Source organism: Podarcis pityusensis, assembly GCF_964106645.2.
Source record: "Podarcis pityusensis genome assembly, chromosome: 5".
Lineage (NCBI taxonomy): Eukaryota > Metazoa > Chordata > Lepidosauria > Squamata > Lacertidae > Podarcis > Podarcis pityusensis.
Window position 1 is genome coordinate 93,243,945 of NC_138032.1, and position 14,732 is coordinate 93,258,676.

Genomic DNA, 14,732 nt, shown 5'->3' on the forward strand with positions numbered 1-14,732 from the left:
ACGACTGTAATAGGTCTTACAGGAAAAGGCAAGGGGTGAGAAGGTGAGAAATGGCTTAGTCATGTATAATGGGATAAGAATCCAATGTCTTTGTTCAAACCAGGTCTCTCCATGGTTTTAAGTTTGGTAATGAGTTGCAATTCAGCAGCTTCTCTTTCCAGTCTATTTCTGAAATTCCTTTGTAGTAAAACAGCTACTTTGAGATCTTGTATAGAAAAAAGTAGCTGTTTTACTACAAAGGAATTTCAGAAATAGACTGGAAAGAGAAGCTGCTGAATTGCAATGACATCAAGAATCACAAAACAGAGAAACCAGTAGGAGAACACTTCAATCTCCCAGGACATTCTATACAAGATCTCAAAGTAGCTGTTTGTGGATTCTTAATCCGATCGGCAAGGAAAGCTTCCATTAATGCTACAGAGATTCTGGACAGGGTGTACTGTATGCTGAGCAAGATCTTTTATTTTCTTTCCAACCTTCTTTTAATGGGAGCCTAACTTCTCCATAAATGGCTAAAGTTGTTCTGAAGGAGATAAGGATCAAATATTTCGCCAGAGAATAGCCCAGAGAGAATGGACACAAACGGCAAACCTCAAAAAAAAAAACTTACTTCAGAGAAGTCCACTGGCTTTCTGAAAGCCACGTAGAGGGGGCTGGGTTTGAGAGTTGTGACTTCAGAGCATAGCTTAGAAAATCCAAGTCATTACTAAGAAGAGGGGTCAGCAAGGTTTATCTTGCCTGGGCCGGACTGCACTGCAGCGGTTTAGCACAGCACACGAGTGGGCAGCTCGGTTTGGGGGCGACTCGTGGGCTGGGCAAACAATCTCCGTGGGCTGCTTCCGGCCCATGGGCCTTAGGTTGCTGACCCCTGTCTAAGAACAAGGGCTTGATTAAAGCGTAGGTTCAAAAACTGTCACATTAAGCCTCCCTAAATTACAAAAAGGTGGTTTGACATTCCAAGCAGGTCCGTATCTGAACGAACTGTTTTTCAGGACTGGCATTGCTACCCCTCTCTAGCATGGATGGGACTTTCAGGAGGAAATGTGCTGTCAAAACTTCTCCTCTAAGTTTGATGTTGATAATGATCAGGTACAATACTTTCTAAGAAAAAAAAGCTTGATAGCCTATGGTGGGGTAGCCAACACAGTGCCTTCCAGCCACAAGAGCAAGGCTGGCTGGGGAGCAAGGCTGGATGATCTGCTTCCTGGGGGCCTGTTGTGGAAAAGGAGGAACAGGAGGCTCATGTGAGCATGCAAGAATCGCTGCCAATTGATTTCTCCACTCCCTGCATGCCAGCAGTGGAAGAAGAAAGTCTACTTGTTTACACTTCCAGCAGTTATTAGGATCCTTCTTAAACGTTTTAGATAATTTGTTAGGTGTTAATGGCAGTGTTTGCCTCGGTGGAGGAGAACACACAGGAGCAGCCTGAGGTCTGGGTGAGATAAAAACCGCCCATGATTTGCCCCTTGGGTGCCCCAAAATCGGGGTGGCATGCAGCAATAAATCCACCAGCAAAATCTGTGCCTACCAGTCTCTAATTGCTGCTGTAAAAGCATCTGAAGGCCCCAGGTAGAGACCATGACCTCACCCTAATGTCTAATTCATATGATTATTCCGAAGTGTGAGTTTATTGCACAAGAAGAACGTTTATTGTTAAATGTGAACACACTGACTAATGTAATACTGCTGTTTGGAACGCGAACCCTGTGATTACATTGTACCAGGCAAATAAAAATCTATTTATTAGATGAGGTATATATGTTTAATGTGCAGTACCATGCAATTATAGCAGATTCTACTTAAACAGCTACAAATCATAAAAGCACACATGGTGCATGTAAATGAGGATGGTGTTATGTAGTAACCTGCCAAAATTAATATCCTATCAGGGGGAAAATCTGGGAATGCATCTTTGGCACTGTAATGAAGACATGAGACAATTAAGTTTATTTAAACGTATAAGGCTCTGAAACAGCCACAGATGCCAGAACAGCATTAGGCTGGCCAGGCTCATGGTGCTCCTTGAGGGGCCCCTTCCCAACTCAGCCCCCCTTCTCCTCAAGGTGAAACCCCCATGCCACCACCGATTGCTGAACCAACTGAGGCACCTGCAGCTGCTCTGCCACCCTCACCTGGACTTGAAGCTGCAGGTGGGCATGAAATGGTTTGGTGTCTCCACTCTCCGCTGGCAATCCTATCAAGGGCCCAAAGACACTGTGTGTCTGCACGCTCCTCTTTGCTCGAGTCGATATACAGGGCTTCATGGAACAGCTGCCACCCAAAAGCTGGCAACCACCTGGGCAGTTGGGAACATGCCCTCCCAGTCTCCCACTGTTATTCCTCTTCAGCCACAATGCCTGGCATCCTCCTCAGCTTGGTGCTGCCAGGTGAGGTAATTCCACACAATGCCTCTTTCGAGGGGTTGCTGTATCCACTTCTGCTCCATTGTCGAGATGTTACTGGAAGACCCTGAATGAAACTTTCCATGCCATCACGCACCTCCACACTTGCTTTAGATACCCAGGGAAAGGGCCCTGCATGACGTCTGCCTGCCGCAAGACAGCTCCAATTTCTCTCCCTTCCTCCCACCACTTCGTCCCCCCTAATAATAATAATAATAATTTATTATTTATACCCCACCCATCTGGCTGAGTTTCCCCAGCCACTGTGGGCAGCTTCCAACAAAATATATATATATATATATATTTAAAAAAATTATTCAAAATTATAACAAGACATATTATCCAAAAAACATATCCCCATTTTTCCTCCCTCCCACACAAAACCCACCCACCCCCACCCCACCCCCCGACTTCCCTCAGTTCCAGTCTTTGGTTTCTCTAAGAATGCTGTTTTCTGCATGTTACAAAGTTGTATAGATCCTCAAACTATTTAGCTGATTATTATCAATAAAAAGTTTGTGAATGTTTATTCAAAACCTGCCAAGGAGTCCAGTTCGCTTTGTTGCGTCTTCAGATACTTTGTAAAGGGTTCCCATTCATCCTTAAAGTCACAGTTATCCATGTCCCATAGCTTATATGTCCGTTTTGCCAGTTCTGCATAGTCCATCAATTTTTCTTGCCATGGTTCTTTAGTTGGGGTTTCTTCAGTCTTCCATCCTTGTGCTACCAGAACTCTCGCGGCCGTTGTCACATACATGAAGATGTTTTTCAACTTTGTTGGCAGGTCTTTCCCTACAATCCCCAACAAAAATGCCTCGGGTTTTTAAACAAATGTTAAATGGAACATTTTCTTCGATTTGTTGTAAATCATTTCCCAATTTTTTAAAATTACCTTACAATTCCACCACATATGATAAAATGTCCCCTCCTTTTCCTTACACTCCCAACATATATTTGAACTAGTTTTGTACATTTTCCCTAACTGCACTGGTGTTGTGTACCATCTGTACATCATCTTCATGTAATTCTCCTTCAATAGGGAACAATCTGTAAATATAATATTAAAATACATATTAAAATACAATACAATACAATACAATACAATACAATACAATACAATAATAAAATACAATAAAATACAAAATATTAAAATACAATAGTGCGTCAAACATTAAAAGCTTCCCTAAACAGGGCTGCCTTCAGATGTCTTCTAAAAGTCTGGTAGTTGTTTTTCTCTTTGACATCTGGTGGGAGGGCATTCCACAGGGAGGGTGCCACTACAGAGAAGGCCGTCTGCCTGGTTCACTGTAACTTGGCTTCTCACAGCGAGGGAACCACCAGAAGGCCCTCGGCACTGGACCTCAGTGTCTGGGCAGAACAATGGGGGTGGAGATGCTCCTTCAGGTCTACTGGACCGAGGCTGTTTAGGGCTTTAAAGGTCAGCACCAACACTTTGAATTGTGCTTGAAAACGTACTGGGAGCCAGTGTAGGTCTTTCAAGACTGATGTTATGTGGTCTCGGCGGCCGCTCCCAGTCACCAGTCTGGCTGCCGCATTCTGGATTAGTTGTAGTTTCTGGGTCACCTTCAAAGGTAGCCCCACATAGAGCGCATTCCAGTAGTCCAAGCAAGAGATAACTAGAGCATGCACCACACTGGTGAGACAGTCTGCAGGCAGGTAGGGTCTCAGCCTGTGGTACCAGATGGAGCTGGTAAACAGCTGCCCTGGACACAGAATTGACCTGCGCCTCCATGGACAGCTGTGAGTCCAGAATGACTCCCAGGCTGCACACCTGGTCCTTCAGGGGCACAGTTACCCCATTCAGGACCAGGGAGTCCTCCACACCCACCCGCTCCCTGTCCCCCCAAAATAGTACTTCTGTCTTGTCAGGATTCAACCTCAATCTGTTAGCCACCATCCATCCTCCAACCTTCTCCCAGGCGGCCGTCACCAAGATGGGCTATCCTTTCTCTCCATACTTGTGGTCGCTCCTGTTCCTCCCCCTCTGCTGCCTTGCTCAGATTGAAGGCCTCCAAGTCCCCACCTCCTTCTGGGAAGGAATCTGGAAACTGCATCCCATGTGGAATGAGTGAAACAGCTGGGTATACTTAGCCTGGAGAAGAGAAGATGAAGGGAGCATGTGATAACAATTTTCAAATACAGTGGTACCTTGGGTTACATACGCTTCAAGTTACATACGCTTCAGGTTACACACTCCACTAAGCCAGATATAGTGCTTCAGGTTAAGAACTTTGCTTCAGGATAAGAACAGAAATCGGGCTCCGGCGGCGCGGTGGCAGCAGGAGGCCCCATTAGCTAAAGTGGTGCTTCAGGTTAAGAACAGTTTCAGGTTAAGTACGGACCTCCGGAACTAATTAAGTACTTCACCCGAGGTACCACTTTACTGGTAGTTGAAGGGCTCATGCAGAAGATGATGCAGACTTGCTTTTTGTTGCTCCAGAGGGCAGGAACACGGAGGATGGTTTTGGCCAAACTCTAGGAGAAAATCCCTAAAAATATGAACTGTTCAACAGTGAAACAGACCGTCCTGGGAAGTGATGGACTCTCTTTCAGTAGAGGTACATAAGCAGAGTCACACCTGACCACTGGTTATGCTGGCTGGGACTGAGGGGAGTTTGAGTCCAACATTTGGAGGTACCATGTTGGCTACCCCTGCTTCATGGCTACACTTATCAGCAAAAACCAGGGAGTGTGCTTCTTTCTTGGAAAGTGATTGGGCAGAATCAATTTCCGAGTGATTAGGGATGTGCGTGGCGCTGTGGGTTAAACCACAGAGCCTAGGACTTGCTGATCAGAAGGTTGGCGGTTCGAATCCCCGCGACGGGGTGAGCTCCCGTTGCTCGGTCCCTGCTCCTGCCAACCTAGCAGTTCAAAAGCACGTCAAAGTGCAAGTAGATAAATAGGTACCACTCCGGCGGGAAGGTAAACAGCGTTTTCGTGTGCTGCTAGTTCGCCAGAAGCAGCTTAGTCATACTGGCCACATGACCCGGAAGCTGTACGCCGGCTCCCTCGGCCAATAAAGCGAGATGAGTGCCGCAACCCCAGAGTCGGTCACGACTGGACCTAATGGTCAGAGGTCCCTTTACCTTTACCTGTGCTTCTTTCTCGGAAAGTGATTGGGCAGAATAGTGCCTGCATACTTTGCTTTGTGTCTCTGGTTCTTGCAAGGGCAAGAAACATTTAAACACACAGACACATGGAACCTAGGCCAGCTAATGGGAGTTATGGCCACCATCTAGATAAGACTTGGCCAACTGGGCAATATCACAGTTCTAATCACAACTCTGTAAGCTGAACACAGCCCATCAGCTGTGTATTGTGGCCTGAAATGTGTTTGTCATACTCTCCTGTTTTCACAGTCCCAAGAAGGCAGTAAGTTGTAACAGGAGGTTTTATCAAATCCCTGGCAGGCTGCCATACATGACTGGTGAGCCTCAAGGTATGCAGGCCTGACCTAACAAATCTCTCCCTAAGTCAATGGTGCTGTGAGTAAAGATGGGTGCATTCTTCTGGTTTTGATCTTGAAATAATTGTGGTTTTACTGGATTAATTTTCCAGATGCCTGCTGAGCATCTGTTTCGCAACTTGGGCTGTCCAAATTGTCCTTCGCTCCAAACCGCTTGTGCTTCCAAGGTAACAACTTTTGTTAGCCCACTGCTAGAAGCAGGACAGTGCATCTGCATACCTTGGTAGCTGCACTTGGTGTTAGCATCGCTGGTGCACTTGGTGAGGCATCGCTGCTGCCCTGGTTGCCTTGCTAGCAAGAAGAAGGAGAATATCTGGGGAGGAGGAAGGTATTGGTGGTTTACAGATGTGCTCTGGAACCACAGTGTATCCTTCTGTCCCCCAAGGAATCTTCCTCTGAATAATGGAGCTTTAATTTTAACAGCAGTTCTTCTTGTTGCCAAGCCACGTGAAGTGTGCAGAGGGAACGTCCAAGAAATCTTCATTTCACTTTTTGAAAGAGCTCGTTTTGAACCCATTTATCTTCAAGTGGAATAATACCACACAAGTTTAAAATGCAGCAGCTTTAACTATTGCTGTTTATTTACATAGCTGCTCACACACTTTCCAGGGCAGGAATATGTCGTGACTGGTTCCTTTCACATAGCCAAGAGGTGGCTGATAGGTTTTCCTCTTTGCATTGAGTTGCACCCCCCCAAAAGAAATGCATCACTCAATGACACAGATTTGATAAAATGTGCTAATTTATTTGTATAAATGTGAATTTAGAAATAATTACTATAACTGTGAGAACGTGATCTGTGTTTACTGCCCAGGTCTTAACTATTGATGGGCAGATCCTGCTGTCCCTTCTTATGGTGGTGGCTGTTGTTGTTTTATTTTTTGGGGGGTGGTGCATGCGTTGGTGGGGTAGACTGCAGCAGCAGTATTGACAGTTTGCGACCACAGTCTTCCACATATGGCATAATTCTGGAGCATTTGGGGTAGGGGTTGGGATTGGGGTGTAAAAGCACGCTCACAGGCAACTGCCTTTTTGTGATAGACACCTTTTCCCTTCCAGAATGACCCGATATTGTGAAAAAAGGGCAAAATCACGTTTAAAAATCGAAGTTTCTATTCAGCCCTAGGTTAGCCAGACATTGGGTTGTAGTCCACTAACTTTTCCTCAAAGCAAACCCATTGAAATGAATGGTTTTGCAGTCATGGTTATTAATTTTAGTGGGGAAAAGCCATTGAAATACAGCCTATAGCAGGCATAGGCATAGGGCATCGGCCCTCCAGATGTTTTGGACTACAATTCCCATCATCCCTGACCCCTGGTCCTGTTAGCTAGGGATCATGGGAGTTGTAGGCCAAAACATCTGGAGGGCTGAAGGTTGCCTATGCCTGGCCTAGAGTCTGCACTGAAAACTAGTGCCTCAGAATAAATTTCCACCACACCTTAGCATGTCTGTTTGTCTGTGGATATCTGTAGGTCAGCTTGCATCATTTTTTGAGAAAGGTGACTCAGAAATTTAATAAATAATAATCTTCTTCTTCTTTGGTGATCACTCATGGCTGAGTAAGATTGTCTTCCATGAACACGGTTTTAACAATGAGTCCGTAAGTGACTGTGGAGGCCAATTCTGGACCCACACGTCGTTCCACAGTGGGGACATTGGTTTCTGGACGGGAGTTGATCATGGTGTGGATTTGCCAAGCATGCCTTCCTCTTAGCACATTTCTCCCTTGCGTTCTGAGTTCAAGTGTCTTCAAAGCCCATGACACCTTTGGTAAAGGCTGTTCTCCAATTGGAACACTCGCAGGCCAGTGTTTCCCAATTGTTTGGAATAATAATAATCTGTCTGACTTCACTCAGCAAATCCTCAGCAACCCCACACAACAGCTTCCAGGATTCTTGGGGAGGAGGCAATGTCACTTAAACTGGTATAGAATAAGCATAAATTCACAGTGTTGGTTTGCATTGTGCAAGGAGTAGCCCCTATTTATGGACTCTTGTCCATGGCAACTTAGCATCCCTGTGGTGAGCTGTTCTTTGCTTCAGAGTCCAGTCCATTCCAGCTCTCTACCAGATCTTTCTGAGTGGCAGGGGGATGAATGCAAAAGCGCCGTGCGGTGCATAGCCCACTATTTCACACAGAGTAACTCCTCAGATATTCTGACCTACTAATAAGCTAGTGTACGACAATTCTTTAGCCAAATCCCCCCACAGCTTTTGAACATAGAAATTAGGTTTCTGAGTAAATGACTACTGAAAGTGTAATGGATGCTTTGATTTCAAGCAACAATCTTTGTAAAATTGTATTTATATGTTTCTATTTTTTTTAAACAACAGGTACAAGGAGTAGGATTGTATATGGATAGTAAAATAAAATTGTTTCTAGCAATAAGTTAGCAATTTTGCCTTTCAGTATTTCCAGCTTACATATAACTTGGTAAAGGTAAAGGGACCCCTGACCGTTAGGTCCAGTCACGGACGACTCTGGGGTTGCAGCGCTCATCTCGCTTTATTGGCCGAGGGAGCCAGCGTACAGCTTCCGGGTCATGTGGCCAGCATGACTAAGCCACTTCTGGCGAACCAGAGCAGCGCACAGAAACGCCGTTTACCTTCCCACCGGAGTGGTACCTATTTATCTACTTGCACTTGACGTGCTTTCGAACTGCTAGGTTGGCAGGAGCAGGGACCGAGCAATCGGTGCTCACCCCGTCATGGGGATTCGAACCGCCGACCTTCTGATCGGCAAGCCCTAGGCTCTGTGGTTTAGACCACAGCACCACCTGCATCCTTTTTTACATATAACTTAGTATATAATATTCCTTACACTGCTGAGTGTGACTTTCTACAATATTATTAATCTTGACCTACCATCTTCTGTTCTCTGCTGCTCCTTTGCTACTCTTATTCAGTGTGGATTTGCCCATTTACTTTTTGTGCTCCCTTTCTTCATCCATTCATAACATGCCCCTATTTTCATCTGTACAGAGTTGGAGAATGTGCTCCATCTGCTGCTACCTGTCTTTCCTCATTTAGACTGCAATTGTTTGAAGGCAGGACTCTTAACGTTCCACAGAGTATTTGGTGCCTCCAGCACACCAGGGCCTTGGTGCTGTTCAGGGTCTTGTTTGGTTATGTCAGTGCTAGTCAAAATGCGAGCGGAGAGAAAATATATAAACTTACAGCTTTTCTAAATTAGCAGGAGGTTTATGACATGCACAAGCTTGCAAGCACTCTAGAGACCACTTATTTAGACATGCAAGGATATGTCAGCCATGGAAAAATTCCTCCCCAACTGAATAGCTAAATTCCTACATTCTGAACAACTTAAGGACATATATTACCTGCTTCTTCTACTTTTCGCCCAGGAATTTTTCAGTGCTCCACAATGGGACGCAGACTTTGTTTTTAAAATGTTCAGAAGTTTAGGAGTTCATCTTCCATTAGTCAGCAAAGGATTGCATAATGTTCAAAGCATGCTTGTTAACAATAAGGTCCTGTTGAATGTGAACAAGTGAGCCCGGAGAGGCATTTTGAAAGATTTACTTTAATCTGCAGAAGGACATCGAGTTCGAAAAGAAAACAAAGAGAAAGAGGCTGAGATGTTCAACTATGAACACAGCTGCTCTCTCCATAGTGGAATGAGGAAGCTCAAAGGTCTGGGTGCAACTATTGTGGTTTCTTCACAGTCCAGGAGCTGTGGATGTGTACATTCAATAGTGACAATAATGCCTGGTGACCTCGTAGATGAGGGGCCTGGATTAATTTCCATCACCACCAGGGCCAGATTTAGGTTTGATGAGGCCCTAAGCTACTGAAGGTAATGGGGCCCCTTATATGTCCAGCTGTCCTTTGTCAACAACAAATTGTCGCTGGTTTTTGTGTTGAATATATGCTATATGGTAATTTATGGACCTAATAGGTATCTAAAGCCATTTGCACATAACAAAATATGTATTTTATCGAGGTAATTGTTGAAAAGTCCACGCAGAATGCAAAGTCCATGCAGAATGCAGACACCCTATATATAGAAATGAGCAAACCAGTGATATTTTAGGGAGCAGGCTAGCAGGCTAGCAGGAGCCTACACAACACCAAAGACTGTTGCTGTATGTAGATTTTATTTTATTTGTTTTTTATCTTATATTTTGGAAATGTACATTCAGTTTTTTCCCCTTTAAATTTTTTTTGGGTCCCCCAAGAGAGTGGGGCCCTAAGCTATAGCTTGTTTAGCTTAGACATAAATCTGGCACTGATCACCACCCACACACTGAGTGGGGTAACTGCTATTTGTGTGTGTTTTGCTTAGCACATTATACAGAATTTAAAACTGCCGGAGAAGAGTTCTGTGTATGACATTTGTAAGCCTTAGTGAATGGTTCAGTGATTTCTCTTACAAATTTTCTCTTCTACTAGACCAACATAACTTATTTTTGCTGACCCTTGAGAAATAGTTTCCCACCATGCTTATGATATTTCTGAATATTTAAGACACCCTGTATGCCTACTTCCAGCAACTGCTGCATCCAAGCTGGTGCCAAATGTATTTCTCTGCTTTCCTTTGGACTACATCAGTGAGGCCGAGAGGGGGGTCTTGTTGTCTGGGGAGCCCAGGACCGCCAGATACACTGCCCAGGCTTGCGCCCCGGGGAGGTGACTTTGGTGCTGCTAACACAATGGTTTGACTTCACCCCCTGAGACACACTCCTTTGTATCTTGAGACAGATGCCATGGTGGATGGGTGTGAGAGACACTTCCTCAATAATAATAATAATAATAATAATAATAATAATAATAATTTATTTGTACCCCACCCATCTGGCTGGGTCGGCTTCCAACAGAATATTAAAATACAATAACCTATTAAACATTAAAAGCTTCCCTAAACAGGGCTGCCTTCAGATGTCTTCTAAATGTCAGGTAGTTGTTGTTCTCTTGACATCTGGTGGGAGGACGTTCCACAGGGCGGGTGCCACTACCGAGAAGGCCCTCTGCTTGGTTCCCTGTAGGTTTGCTTCTCGCAGTGAGGGAACTGCCAGAAGGCCCTCGGCGCTGGACTTCAGCGTCCGGGCAGAACGAGGGGGGTGGAGAAGCTCCTTCAGGTATCACCATGCTATAGCTGCACCTATTGAAATCTAATGCCCTGCCAAACGGCTACTAAAGAATGAATAGCCGATCAGCAGATATGTGCATTACTCCTCTTTAAGTGCAATAAATGTTAAATCTGTGTGCACTTTCATTGCCAATGTGAGCAGGGTGTGTTAACTTTCGCTTCATGGGGACATGAATGTTTGCTAGCTTTTGATATAGCGTTCTGCTCCAGGGGTGTGAGATAAAAATTCAAAAGCCCAAAGGAAGCTTGGCGTTCCTGCCAGGGTGTCCAACACATCATACCAGAAAACCATGGGGAGAAAGACTGTTTTCTCTTGTTTGCTGATAGATCATGTTGTTTAGATACAAATGGCCTGAATTTCCTCTCAGGTTTCTTGGTGGCCAGCCCCTCCACACCTGTTTGAGAGCATGTGCTAGGACTGGATCATCGGATGATGAGGTTAATGATATACATCTCGTAGAAGGGTAGCTCAGGTAATAATTCCCAACAGCAGATGAGAAAGGGAGGTAGCTCAGAGCATTCTTGCTGGGTTGGTGCTGTAGGACGTGGGTAGGCAAATTAAGGCCTGGGGGCCAGATCCGGCCCAATCGCCTTCTCTGTTATGTACTGAAGTTCTCACCCTGGGCTAGCAGGGGGATACTGTAGATAGTTATGCAAATGAAGGATCGAAGGTGACGTTCAGTGATTGGATAGTTTGTATGCAAATGAAGGATCGAAAGTAACGTTCAGTGATTGGATAGTTTTAGAAAGTTGCAACAGTTACACTGTTCTGAAGCTCTATATAAGCAGGCTGACTGAGCTCTTCAGTTCAGTTCAGTTCTGGCCTCGGAATAAACAAGAGCTGTTTGAAGAATCGCTGTGTCGTCTGATATGTTCGCCCACAACTTAACATTCTCAATCTGGCCCGCAGATGGTCCGGGAATCAGCGTGTTTTTACATGAGTAGAATGTGCCCCTTTATTTAAAATGCATCTCTGGGTTATTTGTGGGGCATAGGAATTCCTTCATATTTTTTTCCAAAATATAGTCTGGCCTCCCACAAGGTCTGAGGAACCAGCCCCCTGCTGAAAAAGTTTGCTGACCCCTGCTGTAGGATATAGTTGTATGCATTCAAGACAACTGCCTTCCACATCAGGTGTGGATATGATATTTGAAGCATTTGCTGGTTAGAAGCCCATCACAACAATGGTTGCAAGAATGAACAGCCAACCATGGACACAATTGTGGATTTTCTTTAGCACGAGGCACAACAACAGGGTCCCCTTTCCAACTTGAGTATCATTCTGGTCCACTGGAGATCTTAATCATCAGTAGAATGTTAAATGCAGCAAAAATTATGTGGATGCAATGTTCAGAGGAAGAACAAGAACTTCTTGAGTGGAAAAGTTGGAGAAATCTTAGTTGGGGAAGATTAGAGGGCAGAACTGCTCAACTCCTGCTTTGCCTTGGTTAACTCCCACAGTACAAACTGTTCTATCCGGGAAAGTTACATCAAATGCATTGGCACGGGGGTAGAGATAACCTTTGAGATAACTCCCAAGTCTGTGATTCTAGAAAGCAATGGGGATCTTATGAGAGTTGTCAGGCTGGTGGAAGAAATTCAAAGACTATTTGAACAAATATTCTAATATTAAAGATATGTAACCACTTGAAAGAACCAATCAGGCCTAGGATTAAATTAGACTTAAATATATAAATAAGAAAAAGTACTATAAGAAAGGTAAAGAAACTGGAATACGACTGTAATATTGTTTTATGTAATAATGACATTGGAAACTGCTACATTCAAATTAAGAGGAAATTCAGATGAAGGAGATTAGAGGAAGTCAAGCAAAATGTTTATGAAAATGGATTTTAATTAACTAATTGAGTTTCTTTTTTCCTGTTTATGTATTTTAAGTTTGTAATTCTTTTTTCTTCTTTTTCACCTTTCTATTGTGTTGTATAATTTTTTTCTTTTCTTTTGTTATATTTATTGATGAAAATTAATACATATTATTGGTAAAAAAAAGAGAGTTGTCAGGCTGGTGGCTCAGAACAGCCCCAATACCTTATATGAAGACATATCATGCATGAGAATTGGGGTCTTCTGCTCTTCACAGTGGGCCATGATACTGTCAGATGATAAGAAGAGCTCTATGCTGTGGAAAAGTCTAACCAGGCTGGCTGGCCCCACTGCCATACGATATGTTTGTCAAGTAGGCAATGCAACGCTTCCGTCTCCGTAACGTTATGCTGCAGGAATGTGTGATGAAAAATTCAAAAGCCCAAAGGAAGCTTGGAGTTCCTGTTTCCATTTTGCTGGGGGTAGAGGGAATGTTCTTTGTACCAACAGTGTAGCCAAGGAATTCAACCTGGGAGATGCCAAACATGCATTTCTCATGCATAACTCAACAAAACAGTGCCTCGCCCTCCACACCCAAATCACGAGCTAGTCAATAGATCTGCCAGCAGTCGAGGCACCATTCAGCTATGGTGTGGTTGTGACACTAGGCATTCCCTTAGGAATGACTTCTATTCAATGCTGGAAAATGCCAGGCGCTCTGAACAGGAGTCATTTTACTCCGAATGTTCCACAATGAATGGCGATGATCTGGGCATCAACGGTGGCATCATCCGTTGACAGCTCCTGATAGGTCTGGGCCAGATCCAGCTTGGGAAAAACATTTCCCTCTGACAGCTATGCCAGGAAATAGCTGGCCCTGAAACTGAATATAGTACTAATGCAAGGGCTTTATTAATAGCACACTTATAAACACCACAAATATGAATGTTGGCTTTAGTGAGGTGACAGTGGAGCATCTTCCATGTCAGATGTGTCTGACTCAGAGAAGCCTTACTCTGAGCAAATTATAGAATCATAATTGAGCTGGGAGGGACCCTGAGGGTCATCTAGTCCAACCCCCTGCAATGCCAGGAACCACAGCTAAAACATCCATGACAGATGGCTATCCAACATCTGGTTAAAAAACCTCAAATGAAGCAGAGGCCACCACCTTCTGACATAGTCAGTTACACTGTCAAACAGTCCTTGCCATCAGAAAGTTCTTTCTAATGTTTAGTTGGAATTTCCTTTCTTGTAATTAGAATCCGTGGCTTTGGGTCCTACCCTCTGGAGCAGCAGAAAGCAAGCTTGTGCCATCTTCCATGTGACAGACCTTTAGATATTTAAAGACGGCTTTCTTACCACCTCACAGTCTTCTCTTCTGCAGGCAAAACAGGTCCAGTTCCCTCAACCACTCCTCATAAGGCTTGGTTTCCAGACCCTTGACCATCTTGCTCATCCTTCTCTGCACATGTTCATTATCTTTTCAATAGCCTTCTTAAACTGTGGTGCCCAGAACTGGACACAGGACTCCAGGTGTGATCACCAAAGCAGAACAGCATGTTACAGCGGTAAAGGTAAAGGTCCAGTCGTGACCGACTCTGGGGTTGTGGCGCTCATCTCGCTTTATTGGCTGAGGGAGCCAGCGTACAGCTTCCGGGTCATGTGGCCAGCATGACTAAGCTGCTTCTGGCGAACCAGAGCAGCGCACGGAAACGCCATTTACCTTCCCACCAGAGCGGTACCTATTTATCTACTTGCACTTTGAGGTGCTTTTGAACTGCTAGGTTGGCAGGAGCAAGGACCGAGCAACAGGAGCTCACCCCATCACAGGGATTTGAACCGCTGACCTTCTGATCAGCGAGTCTTAGGCTCTGTGGTTTAACCCACAGCGCCACCCGCATCCCTGTTA